Source organism: Schistocerca americana, chromosome 2 (assembly GCF_021461395.2).
Source record: "Schistocerca americana isolate TAMUIC-IGC-003095 chromosome 2, iqSchAmer2.1, whole genome shotgun sequence".
Classification (NCBI taxonomy): domain Eukaryota; kingdom Metazoa; phylum Arthropoda; class Insecta; order Orthoptera; family Acrididae; genus Schistocerca; species Schistocerca americana.
In genome coordinates, this window is record NC_060120.1 from 986,159,920 (window position 1) to 986,174,657 (window position 14,738).

Here is a 14,738-nt window from a genome sequence, read left to right on the forward strand (position 1 = left end):
GACTGACTAGTAGAAATCCTTGGGTAACAGAAGAAATATTGAATTTAATTCATGAAAGGAGAAAATATAAAAATGCAGTAAATGAAGAAGGCAAAAAGGAATACAAACGTCTCAAAAATGAAATCGACAGGAAGTGCAAAATGGCTAAGCAGGCATGGCTAGAGAACAAATGTAAGGATGTAGAGGCTTCTCTCACTAGAGGTAAGATACTGCCTACAGGAAAATTAAAGAGACCTTTGGAGAAAAGAGAACGACTTGTATGAATATCAAGAGCTCAGATGGAAACCCAGTTCTAAGCAAAGAAGGGAAAGCAGAAAGGTGGAAAGAGTATATAGAGGGTCTATACAAGGGCGATGTACTTGAGGACAGTATTATGGATATGGAAGAGGATGTAGATGAAGATGAAATGGGAGATATGATATTTCGTGAAGAGTTTGACAGAGCACTGAAAGATCTGAGTCGAAACAAGGCCCCGGGAGTAGACAACATTCCATTAGAACTACTGACAGCCTTGGGAGAGCCAGTCCTGACAAAACTCCACCATCTGGTGAGCAAGATGTGTGAGACAGGCGAAATACCCCCAGACTTCAAGAATAATATAATAATTCCAACCCCCAAAGAAAGCAGGTGTTGACAGAAAATTACTGAAGTATCAGTTTAATAAGTCACGGCTGCAAAGTACTAACGCGAATTCTTTACAGACGAATGGAAAAACTGGTAGAAGCCGACCTCGGGGAAGATCAGTTTGGATTCCGTACAAATATGGGGACACGTGAGGCAATACTGACACTACGACTTATTTTAGAAGCTAGACTAAGAAAAGGCAAACCTACGTTTCTAGCATTTGTAGACTTAGAGATAGCTTTTGACAGTGTTGACTGGAATACTCTCTTTCAAATTCTAAAGGTGGCAGGGGTAAAATACAGGGAGCGAAAGGCTATTTACAATTTGTACATAAACCAGATTGTAGTTATAAGAGTCGAGGGGCATGAAATTGAAGCAGTGGTTGGGAAGGGAGTGAGACAGGGTTGTAGCCTATCCCCGATGTTATTCAATCTGTATATTGAGCAAGCAGTAAACGAAACCAAAGAAAAATTCGGAGTAGGTATTAAATTCCATGGAGAAGAAATAAAAACTTCGAGGTTCACCGATGACATTTTAATTCTGCCAGAAACAGTAAAGGCCTTGGAAGAGCAGTTGAACGGAATGGACAGTGTCTTGAAAGGAGGATATAAGATGATCAACAAAAGCAAAACGGGGATATTGGAATGTAGTCGAATTAAGTCGGGTGATGCTGAGGGAATTAGATTAGGAAAGAGACACTTAAAGTAGTAAAGGAGTTTTGCTATTTGGGGAGCAAAATAACTGATGATGGTCGAAGTAGAGTGGATATAAAATGCAAACTGGCAATGGCAAAGAAAGCGTTTCTGAAGAATAGAAATTTGTTAACATCGAGTATAGATTTAAGTGTCAGGCAGTCGTTTCTGAAAGTTTTTGTATGGAGTGTAGCCATGTATGGAAGTGAAAAGTGGACGATAAATAGTTTGGACAAGAAGAGAATAGAAGCTTTCGAAATGTGGTGCTACAGAAGAATGCTGAAGATTAGATGGGTAGATCACATAACTAATGGGGAGGTATTGAATAGAATTCGGTAGAAGAGGAGTTTGTGGCTCAACTTGACAAGAGGAAGGGACCGGTTGGTAGGACGTGTTCTGAGGCATCCAGGGATCACAAATTTAGCCTTGGAGGGCAGTGTGGAAGCTAAAAATTGTAGAGGGAGACCAAGAGATGAATACACTAAGCAGATTCAGAAGGATGTAGGTTGCAGTAGGTACTGGGAGATGAAGAAGCTTGCACAGGATAGAGTAGCATGGAGAGCTGCATCAAACTAGTCTCAGGACTGAAGACCACAACAACAACAGTCCAGAACACGTTAAACATGCAAACATCCACTTCTGTTTGAGGAATTAAATCAGGCGTGACTCAGTACAGTTATTACGTGACGATTCGAAAGGAAACTTAACGAAACATTCAATTACAACTTAAGTATATTTGTTTGTATTAACACTTAAACATTACATGTTTACATTACTCTAAAACAAAAAACCAACCCAGCATACTGCTCATACTGAACGATACTGGTGTATTGCGACAGCGGCTCGGTGTGGCGACCACCAAAGTTGCTACAGAAGTTGTTCCTGAGAAGCATGTTCTGGTGCACATTCTCCATCCCACCTATGTCTCTTAAATTTCTGGTGCAGTGGCGAGATTTCGTGCCAGCAGATCTTCCCCTGTCTCTACAGGAGTCTCGCTGCAAGACAGATGTTAAGCGACATCAAGTGACCCTGTGACATAGTACACGTCATCCAGACGCAGACACGCTACACATCTGAACTGAAACCTCGTAGAATGGAAACGGTGCTTTTCAGGACATGGGTTCTTATACAAAATATTGTGTATTCACTTTCCTCTGCTAGTCCTAGAAGTTTGTACAAATGGTTCACATGGCTCTGAGCACTATGGGACTTAACATCTGATGTCATCAGTCCCCTAGACTTAGAACTACGTAAACCTAACTAACCTAAGGACATCACACACATCCATGCCCCAGGCATGATTCGAACCTGCGACCGCAGCAGCCACGCGGTTCCTGACTGAAGCGCCTAGAACCGCTCGAAGACAGCGGCGGCCTATAAGTTTGTACGGGAATTTCAGAACACCCTGTGCAGTTAAAATGTAAGTTGGTATTTAAGTAAATAATGACTTGTGACAGTATGAAAGTGTGATTACGGAAACAGTGTAGCATTCGATATCGGCTGTTTTCGCCAAACAGAAAATAGGGGAGTAATTGTTGAAAATGGAACCCATTCGTATTCTTATTGTGTTGTGATAATTGTAGAGCCCGATTGAAGTGTGCGATGGTCTACTTACAAGGCGGACGCTGCATGAGAAGCTACACAGCGTGCACTGAGGCTAAACTTAATATTCATTGTACAGTCAGCCAGCCACTATATTCACTGCCAGGTATTACATGCTTTGTAGTGAACTTGTGCTAGTACCGCTATGCTACTGACATTTCTGTAATGTTTTTCTGCTTATTTAACCTTGCTGTATAATCTCGATATTGTGACAGTGTTACGCAGTTGCGTGGAATAGGCACGTTGTTCCTCGTACGATACGAGCGTATGCCCGCAGGTGGCATGGGGTGTGCGGCGAATATTACACACTCACGCTCAGAAAAAAATTGAACTTCTAGAGATAGGACGTTGATAAACACAGGTCATATACATTAGTACGTTCTGCATAAATGATTTGCATTTGAACTATGTCCGCCCGCGGGTTCGAGGTCATCATCGATATCGCGGATCAACACTACCTGCCGGTAAAATGTGCCTGCGGATTTCGTTGTCGCTGTAGACCGAAGATAATGGACCAGTGTGACTTGAGAGACGTGCAGGGTGCTTCGCAGCCGTAAGCATGAACCATACCATCAAATCAGTGAGTTTGAAAGAGGGTGCATTATTGACATGAGAGAATGTGATGTGTCCGTCCGGGAAATTACTGCTCGTGTGGGACGATGTGGAGCAGTGTAACACATCGTACATTATCAGGGGGTGACAGTCTATCACTGTTTATTAAGGCATGGGTTACGTGCGTGTTGTCCACTTCTGCGCCTACCTTTGACGAATGTGCAGAAACATACTAGACGGCAATGGTGTATGGAACGACGTCACTGTGGACAGGGAAGAGATCAGATAGTGTTTTTGGACGAATCCAGGTTCTGTTTGTTTGAAAATGATGCCCGCATTTCGATTCGTCCTAAACAGGGGAGTGGCATCGCAGTGGCTGCATTTGCACAAGACATACAGCGCCAACTCAAGCCCTTATGGTGTGGGGTGCTGCTGGGTACAACCACAAATCACGCTTTGACCAGTGCGTCCTACGTGAATGACATCCTGCGACTCGTAGGCATACCCTTTCTGCACAACATTCTAGACGCCATTTTTCAGCAAGACAATGCACAACCACACGTCGCTGCACGAACGCGTGCCTTATTGTTTCCACAGGATATCAGCCTTTTGCCCTGGCCCGCAATATCAGCAGACTTGTTGCCAATCGAAACTGTTTGGGATATGGTGAAAAGACAGGTGCAGCGCCAGCCACCACAGATGAACTTTGGAACCAGGCGAATGTAGTAGCGTGGATGGCTATACTACAGGATGGCATTCACGGCTTGAACGCGTCAATGCCATCATGCATGAAACAAATTATCAGGACCCATGGCGGACCCTGTGCCTACTATGCCACACGACAGGAATTCAAAAAGCACCGGGACGATCCGACCTCAGAGGAGGATGCGGATAGGAGGGGCGTGGGGTCACCACACCGCTGTCCCGGTCGTCATGATGGTATTCTTGACCGAAGCTGCTACTATTCGGTCGAGTAGCTCCTCAATTGGCATCACGAGGCTGAGTGCACCCCGAAAAATAGCAACAGCGCATGGCAGCCTGGATAGTCACCCATCCAAGTCCCGACCACGCCCTACAGCGCTTAACTTCGGTGATCTCACGGGAACCGGTGTATCCACTGTGGCAAGGCCGTTGCCACACGACTGGAATTCAGGTGACTGAAATGCTGATCATTCCTGCAGAACATACTAATGTGCACGTCAGGTGAATATGAACGTCTTATTTCCAGTCGTTTGAAGTTTTTTTTTTTCTGAACATGAATGTAGTTGGCTCGGGAGCTGCAGCGTGATAGCTATGTGTCTTTCCCCAGAGTTAAGCACAAACTAAGGCGTGATGCGACGTAGTTAACATTGCATTTGTTTACAGCAGGTGCATTAAGTGATGTCTCTCTGCGATAAAAGCAGTCTGACACCTGAGAAATTGTTAAACGGTTGCAAAATCTCAGATGTGAAAATGCTTGAAAACACAAACCGAATACTGTCGTCATGGCTTTCGAGTGTGTAGCAAGTACGCGCGAACGCTTTATCTTTTGAGGTGCCCCAAAGATAAGTCACATTGATTTGGATTTTGGATATTATTACCATATTATTAAAAACACCTCTTAGAAGTGTCGTGGGCAAAATGGCAGAGTGTGCTCTTGAAGTACTCAGCCTGAAATAGCTGTGCGTCTTTTTGTTAGTTCCATGAGAACAAGATTGCAGTGGATTTTTGACTTAACTGCCAGAAGCTGTGGTTTAGAGGAACATGATCGGAGCTATTATTCGCGGTACACCAGCTGCACACCACTCTCCTGTTATCTCATCAGGCGTAGGCTGTGTATGTAGGTAATGAGGATCTTCAGAATTTAAATTGCTTTGCAAGTTCACGCACCACGATAAATCCAGTAATGGCTCGTCAGAGAGTGACATGGTCAACCTCGCCATCAATCACAGACTACAGTAGGCAGTTGCAGAATATTTGTCGAGTAACAGTACCCGTATTGGTCATATGCTGCACCATCACCACTTTGTAAGGTTCCACTTTGAATCAGCGCACAGGTCTCCGAGCGGATTCGTCTGATACAAGTCGCAGAGTAAAATTCTCGGACTTCTTTCTCAGGCTACTCCTAACTCGTCTAATTTATTCTCGGTTAAAAACTCGATTGTTCTAGATAGTCTTTGGCGTGACACTGTGCCTCTCTCTTAAAATTTCTGAACTAGTCTATGTATTATCCAACTACGTGGAACCGTAATCGGGAAATTTTCATGTCAATGCAAGCAGTTCAACAAAAGAAACTATAGTCGATCCTTCGTGTAAATTGTAGTGAACAGAAACTTCATTTATCGCGAATATCTCTCCTTGTGCAAAGTCTCTAGCCACTAGAACAAAAAAAAAAACCACAGGTGACTCACTTATATAAGAAGGGTGAAAGACAGGACCCCATCCGCAGAATGAAAACCGATGTTCTTAAAGTGGGATTGGTGCAGAACCCTTGATCTTAAGTTCGAACCTGATATGTTTTCTTGAAACAGCAATACTTCTGACCACAAACATGCAAGGTTTTAGAAAGTATCGCTAAATCGGCTTACTCTTTTTCGGATATCCTGCAAACCATGGACGAAGCGCAACAGGCAGATTTTATTTTTGTAGACTTCTGGAAGGGATTTGACACGGTGCCTCTTTGCAAGTTCTGGAATATATTCTCAGATAAATATATGAGTGACACGAAGACTCCTTCAATTCTAGAACCCTATAAGATGTCGTGGACTGAGAAGTGTTAAGCGGAGACAAAGGTAACGATAGGAGTGACCGAAAGAAGTGTGATATGACCACTCTTGTTCTCCAGGTAAATAACGATTTGACGGGTAGGCTGTCACTGCTGTTTGATCATGACACTGTAGTTCAGAGGGAAGTGGGTAACTTCCAGGGATGTTTGCCTATCTAAGCTGCGGGGTCCAAACGATAGATATCGAACGTGCGATTGTAAATCGATCTCGCAACTGTGGTGCCGGGCCTTTATGAGCATAATTATTGTGTTCACTACAGCAATGATGAAAGAAGAGCGTTACTAAAATACTTGTAATTGCAAAGGAAACGACTCACCTCACTCGTCGTCGACGATGTCGTCATGAGAAAGTCCATTTGATGTGTATGCTACGGGAAGCATTCCTTTTTTCCCCTAACCTGCGTAGACTCTGCCAATGTCACGCAAAAGTATGGGTAGAGCGTCATGAGCGTTAATTTTTCCTTGCAACCGCAAGTTTTCGAAATACAGGTACTGAAACAAGAGGAGTTCGTCTCTTTCTCCTGGACGCCCTTCTCTTTTAATGGAAAATTTGACTCATTCCCACAGGCGCTCGATGTTCTGCGTATGCACACTGGGATCATCCGAAGACACAAAGTCTACAGAGTGGTTGACGAACTCTTGGTGAAATCCCTCTGCTTTCAGTGTCTTGTAGGACTGAAAGCCGTCTGTAATCACTTTACTGCCGGGCAGTATAAAGTGCTTCATCAAACCGAATAAAGTTACCTTGTCGCTGGACAACACACTTACAACAAAGCACTTCCGGGACTCTCGTTCTGTACCGCCGAATACCCAAATATGTTTGCTTTCATTCTTTAAAGTTCGTCCTCTCTGATTCTTCTTTGTTGCTATGTGCGATTCCTCCACTTCCACAACTTTATCTGCTCCACGAACGGTACACTGTCGTTCGTCACTACTACATAACACACTTTTGTGCAAAATCCGGTATTAGTAGATAAGTCAGTTTCCGATGCTGTTGCTTGCAGGGTGTAGTCCCTAATCCACCACATTCACGTGATCGATTTACAATCGCACATTCGATATCATTCGTTTGGACCTCGCGGCGTCGATAGGCAAACATTCTTGGGAATTACCGAGAAGTATCTTCCTTGAGTGACGTAGTAGGATGCGGGATGATTTAAACTAAATTTCAATTGATGTGATGCATGGCAGTTTTCTCTAAGTGTATAAAAATTGGAGTTAATGTAGATGAGTTGGAATCAACCATGTAATGTTCGGTTACAATGTTAGTGGTATGCTGCTTGACACGGTCACGACGATTAAATATCCACGCAAAACGTGGCCAAGTGATATGAAATGGCAGAAGCAGGTACGTTCGGTTGTAAGAAACGAGAATTGTCGAATACTACTTATTAGGAGTATTATAGGAAAGTGTAGCTCATCTATATAGGGGAGTTATGATAGAACACCTGTGCGATCCATTCCTAAGTATTTCATGGCTATTTGGGATCATCACTAGGTCCGATTAACGGAACACTACGTAGGAAATTTCAGGCACGCTGCTAGATTCAGTTACTGGGAGATTCGGTCAACATGCGAGTATTACGGAAATGTACATGAAATCAAGTGGGTTTCTCTGGTATGAAGATAACGTTTAGATAAACGGCAATTGAGATTGTCTATAGAAGACTCTACTACCACAAGCGTGTATCTCGCATATGGACTGCGAAGACGTAAGAAATCGAAGCTCGCGAAGATATATAGATAGTCGTTTCCCCCTCGATGTACTTGCCTGTGGAAGAGCAAATGAACTGTTTGACAGTGCTACAAAGTAGCCTTCGACATCCACTGTTTTGTAGCTTCCGCATCATGTATGTAGCTGCAGAAAGGAAGAAAACAGATGAAACGTTTACTCGATTGCACAGTACACAAACACACGCGTACGCACGCACACACGTTGTTACCCGACATACCACACGCCACCACACCTTCCGAAAAACAGGCCAGAACGTAATACAGTGTTTCAACGTCCGGCTACGAGGGTGTCTGTATCATCTTCTATTCTATGTAAACTATTGCGTAGTGCATGGTTTAGTGTGCTTCCTATTATACTACGTATTGTGTTGTATATGAGACTTCCTGTACATAGGAGTAAACGTACGTGACGAGATGATTGGATTATTTATATATTTTAAAGCAGTATTGAAAGACAGTTTTTTATTTTTATTGTTAGAAAAATTATATTAATCATTAGTTCTCTTGTAGTGTGAATTTCTGATTTATGTAAATGTTAAAATTTTCGCCATTTGACTGTTCCTTTATTCAGTTTTGGAACTATCTATACAGGATGTTCGTAAATTCCCGTTACAAACTTCTGGGTCTTGTCGAGGGGAGTGAGAAGAAAATATTTTGGATAGGAACCCATGTCCGGAAACGTCGTCAAACGACGCCACAGAGACTCAACGTTATAGGCGACAGCGACTGTAAATGTATGTGTATACAGGTTGATTCTCTGATGATGTTACAAACATTCAAGGATAATGGAGACGAATAAAAGTGCCAATTCTAGGTAAGTGTGCCTGGTTCGGAAACGAATGAGTCGAAATTCACAAGCGAAAAATCATTCTGAAACCGCTGAAAGTGGAATGCATATACTATTTTTGCCATGAACGTAGAGTATCTAATTTTCGGAAGTGGTAGCAGGTTGAACCAAAACAAGAAAAAATGTCCAGTAAACAGGGGACCTAACATGCATACTTGAGGAGCTATGAGCACTTGTTCATCTTCGCTAGTGTGAAATACACTTTCTCTATTTAACAAGTGCTCATAAATATTAGAGTATGCATTTTAGAGCCCATTTTTACTGGCCATATTTTCTTACTTTGGTCCATACTACCATCTCTGAATGTAGCGTAGCCTACGATCTTAGCAACAACAGTACTGGTGCATGTTTTCCGTTGTCAGAGATATCAAAACTGTTTTCGTTTCTAACTTCGGACTCGGAGGTTTCCGTACCAGGGTTCTGTACAGCAAACTGATACAGTAATCCTTCTCCATCATCCTTGAAAGTTTGTAACATCAACACGGAATCACCTCGTATATACACACATTTACGGGAATAGGAGCATCCCCTGTACTCATTTTGAAGCAATTCGTTTGTATGGCGTTGTTTATATTCAAGAACCCCATATACAACATCTACAGCTACATCTACATCTAAATACATACTCCGCAATCCACCATACGGTGCGTGGCGGAGGGTACCTCGTACCACAACTAGCATCTTCTCTCTCTGTTCCACTCCCAAACAGAACGAGGGAAAAATGACTGCCTATATGCCTCTGTACGAGCCCTAATCTCTCTTATCTTATCTTTCTGGTCTTTCCGCGAAATGTAAGCTGGCGGCAGTAAAATTGTACTGCAGTCAGCCTCAAATGCTGGTTCTCTAAATTTCCTCAGTAGCGAATCACGAAAAGAACGCCTCTAGAGACTCCCACCCCAGTTCCTGAAGCATTTCCGTAACACTCGCGAGATGATCAAACCACCAGTAACAAATCTAGCAGCCCGCCTCTGAATTGCTTCTATGTCCTCCCTCAATTCGTCCTGATAGGGATCCCAAACGCTCGAGCAGTACTTAAGAATAGGTCGTATTAGTGTTTTATAAGCGATCTCCTTTACAGATGAACCACATCTTCCCAAAATTCTACCAATGATCCGAAGACGACTATCTGCCGTCCCCACAACTGCCATTACATGCTTGTCCCACTTCATATCACTCTGCAGTGTTACGCCCAAATATTTAATCGACGTGACCGTGTCAAGCGCTACACTACTAATGGAGTATTCAAACATTACAGGATTCTTTTTCCTATTCATCTGCATTAATTTACATTTATCTATATTTAGAGTTAGCTGCCATTCATTACACCAATCACAAATCCTGTCCAAGTCATCTTGTATCCTCCTACATTCACACAACGACGACACCTTCCCGTACACCACAGCATCATCAGCAAACAGCCGCACATTGCTATCCACCCTATCCAAAAGAACATAAAACAGCGGACCTACCACACTTGCCTGGGGCACTCCAGATGATACCCTTACCTCCGATGAACACTCACCATCAAGAACAACGTACTGGGTACTATTACTTAAGAAGACTTCGAGCCACTCACATACTTGGGAACCAATCCCATATGCTCGTACCTTAGTTAGCAGTCTGGAGTGGGGCACCGAGTCAAACGCTTTCCTGAAGTCAACGAATATGGCATCCGTCTGATACCCTTCATCCATGGTTCGCAAGATATCATGTGAAAAAAGGGCGAGTTGCGTTTCGCAGGAGCCATGCTTTCTAAAGCCGTGCTGTTGCATGGACAGCAACTTCTCTGTCTCAAGGAAATTCATCATATTCGAACTGATATAATGTTCGAGAATCCTGCAACAAACCGATGTTAAGGATGTTAGTCTGTAAATTTGAGGATCCGTCCTTCTACCCTTCTTATATACAAGCGTAAGTTGGGCTTTTTACCAGTCGCTCGGGACTTTACGTTGGGCAAGAGATTCGCGATAAAGCGAACCTAAGTGGTATGAATCACCTGTAAGTGTGAATAGAGACGAAACTACAAATGTATGGAATAGGAAATAAAAGGAAAGTAAAATTAGCGAAAGTGATTTCATTTGGACAGTTGCACGTAAGTTTGACTCCCCAAAACAGAAATATTGTGAAATACTGAAGCTAGTAATTGTAGTAGGGTTACATCTCAAACTGCTGACTTCTAGGATTTAAGTTGGAATCAGTAAGAGATTCCTGAGATTGCATGTCTCAGTCCACTGGAAAACATTGCACCGTGGTCACCAAGAAATGCAAGCGACGTTCCGACAAAAACACTGGTTCACTTATCTTCCTGCAACATGGCGCTCGCGGCACTGCACGCCCCCTGCGCGCCCCGCCTGTGGGGAAACCGTCTGTTATCTCAGCTGAGGGGGAACGTCTCGGGGCGACCAACATTTCAATGCAGCCTAGATGTATGCCAGGGGAATGTACTACTGCAAACACAATTATATATTCAATTTGCGTACGCTGAATGGGATAGGGGTAGCGAGGGCCCTCGTAGGTCGTTGCGGAAGATTTAGCTCCGGCTGCAGGGGGTGCTGGGCCGTCACGCCCCCGGCATTCCGCGGGCTCCGCTCTGCCCCGCCAGGAGCCGAGGCATTACTTATAATCCGCTGTGGGCCCCGTGAGGACTTGACTCCAGGCTCCTGTTGGCCCACAGTGTTACGCGTCAATGGATGTGGCCGCTGAAGTCTCCTCCGACACTGAGTGTATTGACAGCGTTTCTGATAATAAAAACATCGCAATTAACAAAATGTTCCGGGCTATTATGCCGCTGTAGAAGGGATTTTACTTTGAAACCCGACGTTTCGTCCCCATCTGGAGATGACATTTTCGAGGGGTATCGTGGATTTGTTGCATAATCGAACATTTAAGAAAGTCACAGTCCCCCTTGAAAATGTCCTCCGCAGATGGGACGAAACGTTGGGTTTCAAAGTAAAATCCCTTCTACAGCGGCATAATAGCCGGGAATATTTTATTAATTGTGACAATTTCTCCCGTGAAAGTTTACATTTTACAATAAAACCATCAACGCAGTAATCCTTATACATTATAAAACTGGATGTATACACGATGGCCCATTGATCGTGACCGGGTCAAGTATCTCACGAAATAAGCGTCAAACGAAGAAACTACAAAGAACGAAACTTGTCTAGCTTGAAGGGGGAAAGTAGATGGCGTTGTGGGTCGCCCGCTCGATGGCACACCCATAGGTCAAACGGATACCAACTGCGTTTTTTTTAAAGTACGAACCCTCTTTTATTATTACATATTCGTGTAGTACGTAAAGAAATATGAATGATTTAGTTGGACCACTTTTTCCACTTTGTGATATATGACGCTGTAATAGTCACAAACATATGGCTCACAATTTTAGACGAACAGTTGGTAACAGGTAGGTTTTTTAAATTAAAATACAGAACTTAGGTACGTTTGAACAATTTATTTCGGTTGTTACAATGTGATACATGTACTTTTGTGAACTTATCATTTCTGAGAAATGATCTCCGTCAACCTCAATGCATTTGCCAATACGTGTAATGACATTCCTCTCAACAGCGAGTAGTTCGTCTTCCGTAATGTTCGCACATGCATTGACAATACGTTGACGCATGTTGTCAGGCGTTGTCGGTGGATCACGATAGCAAATATCCTTCAACATTCCCCACAGAAAGAAATCCGGGGACGTCAGATCCGGTAAACGTGCGGGCCATAGTATGGTGCTTCGACGACCAATCTACCAGTCATGAAAAATGCTATTCAATACCGCTGCGACCACACGCGAGTTATGTGCCGGACACCCATTATGTTGGAAGTACATCGCCTTCCTGTCATGCAGTGAAAGATGATGCAGTAACATCGGTAGAACATTACGTAGGAAATCAGCATACATTGCACCATTTAGATTTCCATCGATAAAATGGGGGCCAATTATCCTTCCTCCCATAATGCCGCACCATACATTAATCCGCCAAGGTCGCTGATGTTCCACTTGTAGCAGCCATCGTGGATTTTCAGTTACCCAATAGTACATTTTATGCCGGTGTAAGTTACCGCCGTTGGTGAATGACGCTTGGTCGCTAAATAGAACGCGTGCAAAAAATCTGTAATCGTGCCGTAATTTCTCTTGTGCCCAGTGGCAGAACTGTACACGACGTTCAAAGTCGTCGCCATGCGATTCCTGGTGCATAGAAATATGGTCCGGGTGCAATCGATGTTGATGTAGCATTCTCAGCACCGACGTTTTTGAGATTCCCGATTCTCGCCCAATTTATCTGCCGCGACAGCAGCTAAAACACCTACTTGGGCATCATCATTTGTTGCAGGTTGTGGTCGACGCTTCAAATGTGGCGGAACACTTCCTGTTTCCTTAAATAACGTAACTATCCGGCGAACGGTCCGGACACTTGGATGATGTCGCCAGGATACCGAGTAGCATACATATCACACGCGCTTTGGGCATTTTGATCACAATAGCCATACATCAACACGATATCGACCTTTTCCGCAACTGGTAAACGGTCCATTTTAACACGGGTAATGTATCACGAAGCAAATACCGTCCACACTGGCGGAATGTTACGTGATACCACGTACTTATACGTTTGTGACTATTACAGCGCCATCTATCACAAAGCTAAAAAGTGGTCCAACTAAAACATTCATATTTCATTTAGTGCTATAGGAATATGTAATAAAAATGGGGTTCCTATTTAGAAAAACACAGTTGATATCCGTTTGACCTATGGCAGCGCCATCTAGCAGGCCAACCATAGCGCCATCTGGTTTCCCCCTTCAAGCTAGACGAGTTTCATTCTTTGTAGTTTTTTCGTTTGATGCTTATTTCGTGAAATATTTGGCCCGGTCACTGTCAATGGACCACCCTGTATATGTATGTTCTACACCTCCTCCTAAAGAACTGGACCGATTGCAACCTAACTTCGTACACGTAACACTTACTTCCTAGAAAGAACCGCTTCGGGGACAGAACCACTTACCTCTCTAACAGGAGGCGGTGGAAGTGAAAAGGTAGTGTAGTGTACTACGCGCAAATATCCATATGTTATTCATTATTTGAGAATGAGAGCCATTAGTGACTTGCAACTAACTTTAGATGTAATTTCAAAACATTACTAAACTTTTTCTCTCAAACAACCCCCACAAAATGATGAAAGGAAACATAATTTATCGCTTACTACATTTTCGTGGTTTACGTAGTAAAACTGGTGCATTTATTACTTCTTCACTACTAACTCAGTTCGAAACAGATTTCGCACATAGTATCCGCATCTGAAACTGAATGTACTTAAAAAAAATGTATCTTGTATGACACATGGTTCAGGAGACATGACGTCATAAACACTAAGCTGCGTGGAAACAAAACTACGGGGCGAAATCCACCAAAAATGCAGACGAAATATGTTAAATAAAAACCTCAACAAAAGTTCATAGAGTTTACTACAATGAGTTCCTATAGTACACCCATTGAGGTTTTTGCATTACCTTATTAACAAAATAAACTTTATTCCTCCTGAAAACAAAAGAAAGACTTTCGAATGTTACAAAAATCATTACGAAACATAGCAGGCTGTCTCCTAAGTGTACATATTGAAAACAAAAACAGGACCTCAGATTCGTTTGTAGGACCTGTTGGAGGGGCGGTCAGATTGCCGCAGATGGGAATTAGAGGGGTCAACGATAACACATAGAGTGGACTGAATATTACAAAAGCACTTGGTTGAAACCTGAGGCCGAGGTTTCTGCTAATTCCGAAGATTAGTAAAAAAAAAGTGAATTACTTACTTCAGGACAACTAGAGGAAGTAATAAGAAAACAACAAAATAAAAAATCGGCAGTACCAGAAGGTATAAATATGTAACTCATAAAGCCCGGAAGTCTTTTACTCGAA

General features: G+C 43.1%; 1 pseudogene; it reads right to left on the bottom strand.

Annotated features, from left to right (window-relative positions):
* Positions 1-4,488: 4,488 nt before the first annotated feature.
* Positions 4,489-4,606, bottom strand: LOC124597628 (annotated as a pseudogene).
* Between the last annotated feature and the right edge of the window lie 10,132 nt (positions 4,607-14,738).